Source organism: Marmota flaviventris, chromosome 1 (genome assembly GCF_047511675.1).
Source record: "Marmota flaviventris isolate mMarFla1 chromosome 1, mMarFla1.hap1, whole genome shotgun sequence".
Taxonomy (NCBI): Eukaryota; Metazoa; Chordata; class Mammalia; order Rodentia; family Sciuridae; genus Marmota; species Marmota flaviventris.
The window spans coordinates 212,601,973-212,617,534 of NC_092498.1; positions in this window are offsets into that span (position 1 = coordinate 212,601,973).

Here is a 15,562-nt window from a genome sequence, read left to right on the forward strand (position 1 = left end):
AGAGGTCTTAGTCCATACATGGCCAACTCCATTGCTTTGGGCCTGAGGTGAGGTAGAACATCATGGTGGAAGGGTGTGGCAGAAGAAGGCAGTTCTGGGCATGGCCCCAGGAAACAGAGAGAATTCTGCTCACCAGGGACAAAATATGTACCCCAGAGGTACACCCCAGTGACCTACCTCCTTCAGCCACACCCTTCCTGTCTACAGTTTCTATCCAATTAATCCATATTAGTGGTTAGGTTAAGGCTCTCATAACCCAATAATTTGGCCTCTAAACTTTCTTTTTTTTTTTTAAATTTTTTATTGTTGGCTGTTCAAAACATTACATAGTTCTTGATATATCATATTTCACAATTTGATTCAAGTGGGTTATGAGCTCCCATTTTTACCCCATATACAGATTGCAGAATCACATCAGTTGCACATCCATTAATTTACATATTGCCATACTAGTGTCTGTTGTATTCTGCTGCCTTTCCTATCCTCTACTATCCCCCCTCCCCTCCCCTCCCCTCCCCTCTTCTCACTCTGCCCCCTCTACTGACATTCGTTTGTCCCCCTTGTATTATTTTTCCCCTTCCCCTCACTTCCTCTTGTATGTACTTTTGTATAACTCTGAGGGTCTCCTTCCATTTCCATGCATTTTCCCTTCTCTCTCCCTTTCCCTCCCACCTCTCATCCCTGTTTAATGTTAATCTTCTTCTCATGCTCTTCGACCCTACTCTGTTCTTAGTTACTCTCCTTATATCAAAGAAGACATTTGGCATTTGTTTTTTAGGGATTGGCTAGCTTCACTTAGCATAATCTGCTCTAATGCCATCCATTTCCCTGTAAATTCTATGATTTTGTCATTTTTTAATGCAGAGTAATACTCCATTGTGTATAAATGCCACATTTTTTTTATCCATTCATCCATTGAAGGGCATCTAGGTTGGTTCCACAGTCTAGCTATTGTGAATTGTGCTGCTATGAACATCGATGTAGCAGTGTCCCTGTAGCATGCTCTTTTTAGGTCTTTAGGGAATAGACCGAGAAGGGGAATAGCTGGGTCAAATGGTGGCTCCATTCCCAGCTTTCCAAGAAATCTCCATACTGCTTTCCAAATTGGCTGCACCAATTTGCAGTCCCACCAGCAATGTACAAGTGTACCCTTTTCCCCACATCCTCTCCAGCACTTGTTGTTGTTTGACTTCATAATGGCTGCCAATCTAACTGGAGTGAGATGGTATCTTAGGGTGGTTTTGATTTGCATTTCTCTGACTGCTAGAGATGGTGAGCATTTTTTCATGTACTTGTTGATTGATTGTATGTCCTCCTCTGAGAAGTGTCTGTTCAGGTCCTTGGCCCATTTGTTGATTGGGTTGTTTGTTCTCTTATTGTCTAATTTTTTGAGTTCTTTGTATACTCTGGATATTAGGGCTCTATCTGAAGTGTGAGGAGTAAAGATTTGTTCCCAGGATGTAGGCTCTCTATTTACCTCTCTTATTGCATCTTTTGCTGAGAAAAAACTTTTTAGTTTGAGTAAGTCCCATTTGTTGATTCTAGTTATTAACTTTTGTGCTATGGGTGTCCTATTGAGGAATTTGGAGCCCGACCCCACAGTATGTAGATCGTAGCCAACTTTTTCTTCTATCAGACGGCGTGTCTCTGATTTGATATCAAGCTCCTTGATCCATTTTGAATTAACTTTTGTGCATGGCGAGAGAAAGGGATTCAGTTTCATTTTGTTGCATATGGATTTCCAGTTTTCCCAGCACCATTTGTTGAATATGCTATCCTTCCTCCATTGCATGCTTTTAGCCCCTTTATCAAATATAAGATAGTTGTAGTTTTGTGGATTGGTTTCTGTGTCCTCTATTCTGTACCATTGGTCCACCCGCCTGTTTTGGTACCAGTACCATGCTGTTTTTGTTACTATTTCTCTGTAGTATAGTTTGAAGTCTGGTATCGCTATACCGCCTGATTCACACTTCCTGCTTAGCATTGTTTTTGCTATTCTGGGTCTTTTATTTTTCCATATGAATTTCATGATTGCTTTATCTATTTCTACAAGAAATGCCGTTGGGATTTTGATTGGCATTGCATTAAACCTATAGAGAACTTTTGGTAATATCGCCATTTTGATGATGTTAGTTCTGCCTATCCATGAACAGGGTATATTTTTCCATCTTCTAAGATCTTCTTCTATTTCTCTCTTTAGGGTTCTGTAGTTTTCATTGTATAAGTCTTTCACCTCTTTTGTTAGGTTGATTCCCAAGTATTTTATTTTTTTTGAAGATATTGTGAATGGAGTGGTTGTCCTCATTTCCATTTCAGAGGATTTGTCGCTGATATACAGGAATGCCTTTGATTTATGCGTGTTGATTTTATATCCTGCCACTTTGCTGAATTCATTTATTAGCTCTAATAGTTTCTTTGTAGACCCTTTTGGGTCTGCTAGGTATAGAATCATGTCATCTGCAAATAGTGATAATTTAAGTTCTTCTTTTCCTATTTTGATGCCTTTAATTTCTTTCGTCTGTCTAATTGCTGTGGCCAGTGTTTCGAGAACTATGTTGAACAGAAGTGGTGAGAGAGGGCATCCCTCTCTTGTTCCAGATTTTAGAGGGAATGCCTTCAATTTTTCTCCATTCAGAATGATGCTAGCCTGAGGCTTAGCATAGGTTGCTTTTACAATATTGAGGTATGTTCCTGTTATCCCTAGTTTTTCTAGAGTTTTGAACATAAAGGGATGCTGTACTTTGTCGAATGCTTTTTCCGCATCTATCGAGATGATCATATGGTTCTTATTTTTAAGTCTATTGATGTGGTGAATAACATTTATTGATTTCCGTATATTGAACCAGCCTTGCATCCCAGGGATGAATCCTACTTGATCATGGTGCACAATTTTTTTGATATGTTTTTGTATCCGAGTGGCCAGAATTTTATTGAGGATTTTTGCATCTAGGTTCATTAGAGATATTGGTCTGTAGTTTTCTTTCTTTGAAGTGTCTTTGTCTGGTTTAGGTATCAGGGTGATGTTGGCCTCGTAGAATGAATTTGGAAGTTCTCCCTCTTTTTCTATTTCCCGAAGTAGCTTGAAAAGTATTGGTATTAGTTCCTCTTTAAAGGTTTTGTAAAACTCTGCTGTATACCCATCCGGTCCTGGGCTTTTCTTAGTTGGTAGTCTTTTGATGGTTTCTTCTATTTCCTCAATTGATATTGGTCTGTTTAGGTTGTCTATATCCTCCTGACTCAATCTGGGCAGATCATATGACTTAAGAAATTTTTCTATGCCTTCACTATCTTCTAATTTATTGGAGTATAAGGATTCAAAATAATTTTTGATTATCTTCTGTATTTCTGAAGTGTCTGTTGTGATATTGCCTCTTTCATCCCGTATGTTAGTGATTTGAGTTCTCTCTCTTCTTCTCTTCGCTAGCATGGCTAAGGGTCTGTCGATTTTGTTTATTTTTTCAAAGAACCAACTTTTAGTTTTGTCAATTTTTTCAATTGTTTCTTTTGTTTCGATTTCATTAATTTCAGCTCTGATTTTAATTATTTCTTGCCTTCTACTTCTTTTGCTGTTGTTTTGCTCTTCTTTTTCTAGGATTTTGAGATGAAGTATGAGATCATTTATTTGTTGGTTTTTTCTTTTTTTAAGGAATGAACTCCAAGCAATGAATTTTCCTCTTAGAACTGCTTTCAATGTGTCCCATAGATTCCGATATGTTGTGTCTGTGTTTTCATTAATCTCTAAGAATTTTTTAATTTCCTCCTTGATGTCTTCTATAACCCATTGATCATTCAGTAACCTATTGTTCATTCTCCAAGTGATGTATTCTTTTTCCTTCCTTCTTTTATCGTTGATTTTCAGTTCCATTCCATTATGATCAGATAGGATGCATGGTATTATCTCTACTCCTTTATATTGTCTAAGAGTTTCCCTGTGACATAATATATGATCTATTTTTGAGAAGGATCCATGTGCTGCTGAGAAAAAAGTGTAACTGCTTGATGTTGGGTGGTATATTCTATATATGTCAATTAAGTCTAGGTTATTAATTGTGTTATTGAGTTCTATAGTTTCCTTATTCAACTTTTGTTTGGAAGATCTGTCCAGTGGTGATAGAGGTGTGTTGAAGTCTCCCATGATTATTGTATGGTGGTCTATTAGACTCTTGAACTTGAGAAGAGTTTGTTTGATGAACATAGCTTCACCATTGTTTGGGGCATATATATTTATGATTGTTATGTCTTGTTGGTGTATGGTTCCCTTGAGCAGTATGTAGTGTCCCTCTTTATCCCTTTTGATTAACTTTGGCTTAAAATCTATTTTATTTGATATGAGTATGGATACTCCTGCTTGTTTCCGAAGTCCATATGAGTGATATGATTTTTCCCAACCTTTCACCTTCAGCCTATGTATGTCTTTTCCTATCAAATGCGTCTCCTGTAGGCAGCATATTGTTGGGTCTTGTTTTGTGATCCATTCTACTAGCCTGTGTCTCTTGATTGGTGAGTTTAAGCCATTAACATTTAGGGTTATTATTGAGATATGGGTTGTTGTTCCAGCCATATTTTTTTATTTATGTTACTAAACATGGTTTGTGTTCCTCTTTGATTAATTTACCCCCTTTAGTGTCCTACCTCCCACTGTTGGTTTTCATTGTTATTTTCCATTTCCTCTTCCTGTAATATTTTGCCAAGGATGTTTTGAAGAGATGGTTTTCTAGCTGCAAATTCTTTTAACTTTTGTTTATCGTGGAAGGTTTTAATTTCATCTTCCATCCTGAAGCTTAATTTCGCTGGAAACAGAATTCTTGGTTGGAACCCATTTTCTTTCAGTGTTTGAAATATGTTATTCCAGGATCTTCCAGCTTTCAGAGTCTGTGTTGAAAGATCAGCTGTTATCCTGATTGGCTTACCCCTAAATGTGATCTGCTTCCTTTCTCTTGTAGCTTTTAAAATTCTCTCCTTATTCTGTATGTTGGGCATCTTCATTATAATGTGTCTAGGTGTGGGTCTCTTGTGATTTTGCACATTCGGCGTCCTGTAGGCTTCTAGGATTTGGGGTTCTGTCTCATTCTTCAAGTCTGGGAAGTTTTCTCGTATTATTTCATTGAATAGATTGCTCATTCCTTTGGTTTGAAACTCTGTCCCTTCCTGTATCCCAATGACTCTTAAATTTGGTCTCTTGATGTTATCCCATATTTCTTGGATGTTCTGCTCATGGTTTCTTAACAGTCTTGCTGAGCTGTCTATGTTCTTTTCAACTTGAAATACTTTATCTTCATTGTCTGATGTTCTGTCTTCTAAGTGTTCTACTCTGCTGGTAGTATTCTCAATTGAGTTTTTAAGTTGGCTTATTGCTTCCTGCATTTCTAGGATTTCTGTTTGTTTGTTGTTTATAACCTCTATTTCCCTGTATAGTTGATCTTTTGCTTCTTGGATTTGTTTATGTAATTCATTGTTGAAGTGATCTTTCATTGTCTGATTTTGCTGTCTGATGTCTTCCTTGAGACTCCAGATCATCTGAAGCATGTATATCCTGAATTCTTTATCTGACATTCCATCTGCTGCAGCTATTACCTCTTCTAACGTTAAGTTGACCTGCATTGCTTGTGGTCCTTTCTTTCCTTGTCTCTTCATACTGTTCACGTTCCTTTCTACTTGGTGAAACTGTTGTGCTATTGAATTTTCCCCCTATATATTTATATTGGTCTTGTATAGTTGCAAAGTCTCCCTCGCAGGCGCGGGCGGCAGCTCTGCCCCTCCTCCAATTGGGGCAATGTGCCTACCACGCCGGGAGGCCGCTGGGCCTGCTCTGCCGGTCGGTAGCAGGTCCGCCGACCTTGCAGGCCCAGGCGGCGGCTCTGTCCCTCTGCGGGCCGCTAGGCTTGTTTTGTCGGTGGTCGCAGTTCTGCCTACTTTACAGGCGCAGGCAGCGGCTCTGCCCCTCTGCAGGCCTCTGGGGCTGTACTGCCAGTGGGTCGCAGGTCTGCCTACCTTGCAGGCACGGGGGGGGGGGGGCGGCTCTACCCTTCCTCAGGCCACTGGGCCTGTTCTGTCTCTCGGTTGCAGGTCTGGCCTGTTCTGATGGTGGTCACAGTTCCGTCTACCTTGCAGGCGCGGGGGGTGTGGGGCGGCTCTGCCCCTCAGCAGGCCGCTGGGCCTGCTCTGTGCGTGGTCACAGTTCCCTCTACTTTGCCGGCGCAAGGGGAGGGGGCGGCTCAGCCTCTCAGCAGGCCGCTGCTCCTCTTCTGCCGGTGGGTCGCAGGCCCGCCTACCTTGCAGGAGTGATTGGAAGCTCTGTCCCGCCGCGTGCCACTGGGCCTTTACTGTCGGTGGTCACCTTTCCACCTACCTGGCTGGCGCGGGGGATGGGGGGCGGCTCTGCCCCTCAGCAGGCCACTGGGCCTGCTCTGTGCATGGTCACAGTTCCCTCTACCTTGCCGGTGCAGGGGGAGGGGGCGGCTCTGCCTCTCAGCAGGCCGCTGCTCCTCTTCTGCCGGTGGGTCGCAGGCCCGCCTACCTTGCAGGAGTGATTGGAAGCTCTGTCCCGCCCTGGGCCACTGGGCCTTTTCTCTAAACTTTCTTGTATTTTCTCACACATGATCTTTTGTGGGGGGGACACCTCATGTCTTAACCATATCAAATAGGAAATAGTAAGAGTGGACATCCTTATCTCATTCCTAATTTTAGAGGAAATGTTTTCAATTTTTTTCCCATTTAGTATGCTGTTGGCTATAGGTTTTTCACATGTATGTTTTATAATGATATGGTAAACTACTTCTATATAATTTCTTCAGAACTTTTACCATAAAGGGATATTGAATTTTGTCAATAGATTTCCCCATATATATTGAGATGACTGCTTTTTATCCTTGATTATATTTATGTGGTGTATTACATTTATTGATTTGCATATGTGAACCACCTTTGTATTTCTGGAATGAAATCAACTTGATCATGATTTATGTCTTTTTAATGTATTATAAAATTTCTAAATGCCAAGACATATTCTAAGGCAGTTATTATGGCTTGGGATAACAAATACATTTTCCTTAAAATTATTTTTTTAGGTTTGTTGGTCAGAGCAGGAAAAAGCTAACTAAAACAGAATGTTGTAGCAGTGGGTCATTACTGTGACTAACCTGACTGTGTGGTTCAGAAGTTTTTGAAGCTTTTTGGAATTTGTAGGAGGAATTTTGGAAAGTTTAGCACTATAACCTGGAAAAACTTTTGAATGTTGTAAGTGAACCTTAATGGGAAATTCTGGTGGGAGCTCAGAAGACCAGAATGCTGGTATAACTGTGGATAGTAGGGGCAGGTTCCAAAGGTTTCAGAGGAAAAAGAGGATTCTACTAGAAATTGGACTAGAGGCCATTCATGTTGAGTTCTAGTTTGCCTGTGTCCTGAGACTTTCTGTGAGGCTGATTTTAAAAGTGATGGACATTTTATAGTGGCAGAAGAAATTTCTAGGCAGCATAGTATTTAGGCAGTGGAATGGGTATTTCTGGCAGATTTTAGCCAAATTCATTGTGGTATTCAGGAGCAGAAAGCAGAAAGATTTGAAAATTTTGGACTTGAAAGGTGGGAGTAAAACTGGGGCTAAAGAAATTGCAGTTGTTAAAGACATTACTGCCAGTAAAGGAATGCTGAAGACTTTGCCAAGAGACAATAAGAAAGATGTCTTGAGGGCACCCCAGGAATTGGCAATATCACACTCATCTCCGGCTCTAGGGAGTAAAAGTAAATATTCCTTTGAGAAGAGACCAGTGGGGCACCCTGTTTGTACAGGGAAGCCTACAAAGTTGTTTCACCATGCTCAGGTGCTCAGGCACTCAGAGGCTGGTGCAGCTTTGGACCCTAGAGGCTTGGCTACTACTCAAGATGACAGCAGATCTTGGCATCAGTCACGTGGTGCTGGTTCTGTAGAAATGCAGGATGCTGGAGTTAGGGGAATTTTCAAAGGAAAAGAATTTCAAAGGAAGGCCTTGGAAATCAGGCAAAGTACAGCAGGATTAGAGTCCCTGTGGGCTGCCCCTGAGAGGGCATTGTGTGGAGATGTGAGGAGAAAGCCAGAGTTGCAGTGGAGACCCCCAAGATTAAAAAATGCCATTATTGTGGCACATCTGCAGAGGAAAGCTACAGGATTTGAGCAGAGACAAGAGAACAGACAGACCATGTGGGCTGCAACCAGAAAAAACACAGGGGCAGATGTACACACTCCTTCAGAGAGAACCCCAGTTGCTGGAAATAGAACTACAGGGCTTGTTTGCCCAGTTGGAGTTCAGTCTTGTTTTGGTCCCATCCCTTCTTTCTATGCCCCTATTTCTCCATTGTGGAATGCAAGTTCTTACTCTGTACCTTTATATATTGGATACTTGTAACTTGCTTTTGAGTTTTGCAGGAGTTCATGATGAGAGTTTACCATGAGTCTCAGGGGAGACTTTGGACTTGGACTTATGGGCAATCCTGGAACTGTTGAGACAATGGGGACTCTTGAATGTGGACTAAATGTATTTTGTACCATGAGATAAGCATGAGCTTTTGGGGTCCAGGGGCAGAATATTAAGTTTTGAATGTTAGATATCCCACCAAACCTCTTTTGTGACACAATGGTAGAAGATTTAGAAGTGAAATGATTGGGTTATAAGAGCCTTAACCTAACATTAATCATGCATTAATCATCTGATAGGGATTAACAGATGGTAACTGAAAGCAGGTGGGGTGTGGCTAGACCTAAGGTGGGTCACTGGGGGTGTATGTTTGGTGTTTATATTTTGTTATGGTGAAGAGAGTTCTCTCTCTGCTTCCTGGGGCTATTTATTTATTTATGGTACCAGGGATTGAATCTAGGATGCTTAACCACATAGCTTCATCCCCAGTCCTTTTTATTTTTTTGACACAGGGTCTCACTAAGATGTTTAGGGCCTTATTAAGTTGCTCAGGCTGACTTTGAACTTGTGATCCTCCTGCCTCAGCCTCCTGAGTCACTTGGATTATAGGCATGTGCCATTGTACCTAGCTAGTGCCATGTTTTGAGCTACTTTCCCCAACCATGATGTTCTGCCTCATTTCAGGTTATGAGGAATGGAATTGGCCATCTGTGGACTAAGATCTCTGAAGTTGTGAGCCCCAAATAAACTTTTTCTCCTTAAAACTGTTCTTGTCAGGTTTGTTGGTCACAGCAGTGAGAAAGCTGACTGAACAGCAGTGGTCCTCAAAACCAGTTTAAAGTAGGATCACCAAGAATGCCATATGCAGATATTCTGATTACATAGGTTTTGATTGAGACGAAGGCACCTGAATACTTTAAAATATCCATAGGCAAGTGTATTGATCAGTGGGACTTAGAGCACTAGTTTATGCAATTTAATAGATTTAAAAAGGCTTTTCTTACAACTAATAATCTTGATAATTATTATTCTCATTTTCAGATGAAAATATTGTTCATATGCTATAATATTTCCTGTACTATTTGAATTTTTCCCTAGTTAAATCATTAATTAGGGTAGCAGAATAATGAACCCAAGTTGTTCATAGGTAGGTAAAGTAAGAGAATTGCAATCTGTGAATTCGAAAGTTTTGATGTGAACAACAATGATTTAGGCATAAGAAGTTTGGAACTGACACCTGGGTTTGGGGGCTTTCCTTGAATCTAAAGGTCTCAACAATTTATTAGTGGGTTTATGATCAGAAAAGAATAAAACCATACTGTCAGGACACTACATAAAGTAGATTAAAAGAAAGAGTCAAAGACGTGCTTTCTACCTCACATATTTTACTGAGATAGTATGGGGTTAATACAAATCTGTATAACAGAACTGAGAAGTACTGGTAGTCTATAGACCTCAAGTGTGAATAAGTTACATGTGAATATTTGAATTTTAAATATATGGAGAATCATATGCAGAAACTAGAGCAAAGTTAGGGAAAAACATGTGGTTTGCATATTATATATTTTTAGTGTTAGCATTTCATTTTAGAAATAATTGGTAGGTGAAATGTACACTACTACTACTACTACACTTGTTTTCTATGATGTCATCACTTATGTGCATTTATATAGTACAATGAATTAATTTCTCATCATGTTTCATAGTTGATAATGGTAATCATTTTGGGGAGTGGGAGGAATGTGGAGTTATTAATTGATACAATGTTTCAGTTTGATAAGATAAAAAGTTCCTAGAGGTGAATGTTGGTGATGGATGTATCACAATGTGGGTTTAATGAATGTTGTTAATTTCTGAACTTAACAATGGTAAGAATTGTAATGTATCTTTGGAATTTAAATTTTATCTAACACAAATAGAAATTATTTTTTTAAAAAGTCAATTATTTTTTTCTTTTTAAGTTTGTTTTTAGTTGTAGTTGGACACAATATCTTTATTTCACTTATTTATTTTTATGTGGTGCTGAGGACCGAACCCAGGGTCTCACATGTGTGATGTGAGCATTCTACCGCTGAGCCACAATCCCACCCCCAAAGTCAATGAATTTTTAAAAAAAGAAGTGACAGGGCTAGGGCTGTAGCTCAAAGGCAGAGCACTTGCCTAGCATTTGCGAGACACTGGGTTCGATCCTTAGCACCGCATAAAAATAAACAAATAAAATAAAGACATGCTGTCCATATTCAACTACAAAAAAAATTTTAAAAAAAGAACTGACAGAAATGAATAGTACACATGATCTTCCTCCTTTGTCAGTATTCATTTCTCTCTTCTTTTTCTTCCTGTATTAATAGTAGGAAGTCCTTGGAGTTTGTGATAACCTGGACCAATTTGGCTAATTATGAGCTCTGTGCATTGAGCCTCAAAGGTCATATAGTAGTAAATAATCAGCTATGCTTTTAGCCCTTCAGTTTGATGTTTCTGGTACAGTTGGCTCCATTTGTGGCTCCTCCTCCCACAATTAACTGCATCAGGAGCCTCCTGTCTGAGACTGCACTGATGCCAGTCCTGTAGACAGAGAAGTACTCAGTGGGCAACAGGCAGGGTAGGGGCATTAAATCTGCAGTCTTTTTCCATGACCCAGCAGAGAAGCATCATCACCCAGTAAGTACTGAGGGAGATGAAGGATGGAGTAAGGACTGTCAGAAGCATTGTTTCCTATTATTTTGATGATCAAGCAGTTTGGGTAACCTAAGGGAGGATGCGTATGTGAAAAATTTTAGCTATGAGGACTGTGACATGTACATATGGGATTGTAGTAGGTGTCCTAGAAATCTCCTCCTAAATTTTACTTCCTGTATACAATGAATCTATTTTCCACAGACATCTCATCTACTATGGCAGAAAATTAGTTCCTCTAAACTATTTCTTAAGCACCCCCAAAAGATTATTTTGTACATGATGGAGATGAGGATGACAGTAACCACATCACAAACCATTACTGAGATACTCCAGAGGGCCAGGTCTTGAGCTATGTGTTCTATGTAGATTGTTTGAATTCATCTGTGTAGTCTTCCCCAAGCTGTAAGTGCCACATTCTTTTATTTTACAGAAACTAAAGGAGCTCAACATTTTTATGTAACTTGTGATGGGTGTTTGGGTTGAATGCACTGAATCTGTTAGAATTGAGCTGTGTGACTAGAGACACAGAGCACCTGGGCACAAGAGTCTTGGCAGATTGTCCCCTGGACCTCTTAACACCTTTTCACTCCCCTGTCACTCCAGGAAGAAACTCTTTGCTCTTGAAACTCTTCTTTCTGCATCATGAGGACAAACATGACAGTTTTGGGAATCAGATGACAGGATATGAAAAGTTTCAGCTATGAGGATTGTGAAGTTTACATTCCTGTTTATGGTGCAAATAGCAGAAATCTTATTAAAAATTTTAGTTTCCAACCACACAGGTCCTGCATATCACAGAGATATTACAATAGTAAAAAATTGATGCTTCTAAATTGTTTGTTAAGCACTCCAAAATGATTATAAAGGTGATGTAAGGATGTTGAGGAGAATCAAAGTAACCATCACATCATAGGCTGATGTAGAGGGCTTCCTAAGTGTCAGGTACTGAGCAACATGCTTGGAGTCACTTGTTTAATTTCATGGGCACAGTCTTACTCTAGTTATATATGCTCACATTATTATTACCTCACAGAAAATGAAAGAATACATTATATTTTTGTAATTTTACTAATTTTTTAGGTAGAAAAGAAAGAGGCCATGGTTCGATGGGGCCATTTGAGTTGAGCCATGGTTGATACAGGGCTTTATACCAGGAAGATCCTGACAGATTGTCCCCTTGATGACCCACCAGTTATTTCATGTTCTTTTATTCCAGGAAGAGACCTCTTGTTTATTGTTGCCATTCTTTTTTGGGGTTTTCTGGTAGATCAGAGAGCATGGTAGCATCCATTATAAGAAAGGTAACCATAGATCAAAGGCAAAGTTTACAAAAAGTATAGGCACACCATAATTTAGCACAGATCTCTCTCTTGCTCCCCCTTGCAGGACTTTTATATAACAGACCACATCCCCCTCCATGTATGTCCTTATCCCACTCAATCTAAAGGAGACACAAAGTCAGGTCTTGATTCATTCCTATGCTGGAAACTGGAAAGAATTAAAAAAAAACATACTTGCAGTTAAGACCACTGACCCTCTGCTCAGTAGTTTCTGTTGGCTGGGAAAATAGAGAAATTTAATGGATTGGACCCAAAACCTGATAATTTAAATTTGAATCCTCTCTTAGTCTTAGTTGGCACAACTTCATCAAGTATGGAATGAACAGAAAATGGGTGCTCCCTGTGGAATTAATTTGTGAAGTGTGTATAAAAAGGTCAATAGGAAATTTGAATTATTATTTATTGATTTAGAAGTCTCTCATCAAAGAGATCATAGATTTATTCAATGACAAGATTAAATGACCTTCACAGAGAGACTTAAAAACACATGTTAATATGAACTAGTATATTTCAAATGCAATAGGTATTGTGTTTAGATTACTTAGATGAACACTAGGTACTTTTTTTGGTAAATTTTAAAAATAAATCAATTTATGAATATATAAATCAATATTGACATGAAAACACTGACAAGAAATTATACCCACCCAACTCATGACTGTAGCTGTGTTTGGGGACAAGTGTACAGAGAATGAAATCCTGCAGAGATACCAAGAACTTAAATTTCTTAGGTAATTATACACAAGTATATAAAATGTTAGTCCTGATGTGAATATTATCAAATGTTTGTACTTTTATGTAGACAGTGTGTATTATTCATAAGAATTGTTGATATTCATAGGGAATGTTCTATGTGCCAGGAAATATTCTAAGGCATTGGTTCTCAATGCTTGTTAAGAAGAAACTGCTCCAAATTTCCAATGCAATTCTGATTAAATTGATTTTAGTGTGAGGCTAGGGTATCTGGATATTCTAAAATATCCACAGGTAAATAAATTAATGAGACTGAGAACCACAAGTTATGCTATTTAAATGATTTTAAAATATTTTTATTTACTCTAATTAGTTATACATGTCAGTAGAGTGCATTTTGACACATCATACATAAATGGAGTATAACTTCTCATTAGTCTGGTTGCACATGATGTAGAGTTACACGGGTCATGTAATCATATATGCACCTAGGGTAATAATGTCTGATTGATTCTCCAATCCTTCTTACCTACAAGCCCCCTTCCCTCCCTTCATTCCCTAATTTTGTCTAGTCCAAAATTAGCGTTCACATGTCAGAGTATTTAAATGTTTTTTAACTACTTTCTTACAACACCATATAAGGTAGTTATATATTATACCCACGTTATATAGATGTGGAAATTGCCTGTGTGAGTTTTCATTATACCTGTTTTTTTTTCTCTTTTGCATTTCCTCCAATTCAAGCATAGCAAGACCTGACAAAGTAATGAAGCAGGTTATCTTCATGTAACCAAAGTAAGAAGATTTCAATCCATGTATCAGTGAAGACTGATAATGCTCCTCAATTTCTAACATTGTTCTCATCAATGCCTCTAAAACGGGTGTGGATAGAAGAGCCTGCAATAAAGAAAGAGGCTAAGAAGATTAAAATTTCCATAATTGAGTACTTTTTGTGTATAGACCTCATGTGTGAATACTTAACTAGAATTTAAATATATACAGGATCCTGGGTGCCCATTTATGTTTTTGCTTTTTTCCTACACTTTTTCCTATCTAAAGGTGTTCTAGCACTATGGAAACACAAAATCTAACATACATTTCAGAATTTTATGTCATGGAATTCTCAGATGATCCAGAATTGCAGCCCCTCCTCTTTGGATTGTTCCTGTCCATGTACCTGGTCACAGTGCTTGGGATCCTGCTTATCATCTTGGCTGTCAGCTCTGACTCCCACCTCCACACCCCCATGTACTTCTTCCTCTCCAGCCTGTCATTGGCTGTCATATTCTTCATCTCCCCACAGTCCCAAAGATGATTATGGACATTCGGATTCACAGTAGAGTCATTTCCTACATGGGCTGCCTGATACAAATGTCTCTTTTTGCCATTTTTGCATGTATGGATGATATGCTTCGGACTGTGATGGCCTTTGATTGTTTTACAGCCATCTGTCATCCCCTGCATTACTCAGTCATTATGAACCCTCGATTCTGTCTGTGGCTTATTAGTTTTGACATCTTTTTTGTTTAGCCTTTTGGACTCCCAGCTGCATAATTTGACTATCTTACAATTTACCAACTTCAAGGATGTAGAAGTTTCTAACTTCTGTGACCCTTCTGAACTCCTTAATCTATAATGTTCTGATACCTTCTCTAAAAACATTGTCAAATATTTTGTTGGCACCATGTTTGGTTTTTTTCCCCATTTCAGGTATGTTTTCTCTTATTATAAAATTATTTCTTCCATTCTGAAAATCCCTTCCTCAGGTTGGAAATTTAAAGCTTTCTCTACCTGTGGTTCTCACCTGTCAGTTGTTTGCTTATTTTATGGAACAGGCTTTGGAGTGTACCTTGGATCAGCTGTATCACATTCTCCCAGGAAGGGTGCAGTGGCCTCAGTGCTGTATACTGTGGTCACCCCCATGCTGAATCCCTTCATCTACAGCCTGAGGAACAGGGACATTAAAAGCGCCCTGAAGAGAGTTTATAGCAGATCAGTCTAATGTCAGAAACTTTTGCATCTGGTTGGGACCTATTCAAGCATAGCAAGACCTGACAAAGTAATGAAGCAGGTTATCTTCATGTAACTAAAGTAAGAGGATTTCAATCCATGATAAATTATATTTATCAGTAGACTTATGTTTAAAATACAGCAAAGCTAAACATCTAGGTGCACCAATTTAGGAAGAATGGATGAGGTCAGAAGAAAAGATAAAACAAAAAGTGGGTGCAAAATAATTCAGCACAGATCCCCGCTTTCTCCTGTTCTAGGATATCCTAGAGGCTGTCCACATCTCCTTCATTCTTGTAATTGGCCCACTTGATTTGATTAATATGATCAGCTCTTGATTTTATTGCTACTTAGGAAACTGAAAAAAGTTTAAAAATGTACCTGAGATGTACCTTCCATTAAGATCTATGCACCTCTGTTTAAAATATTCTGGTGTCTGGGAAGCAATGAAAA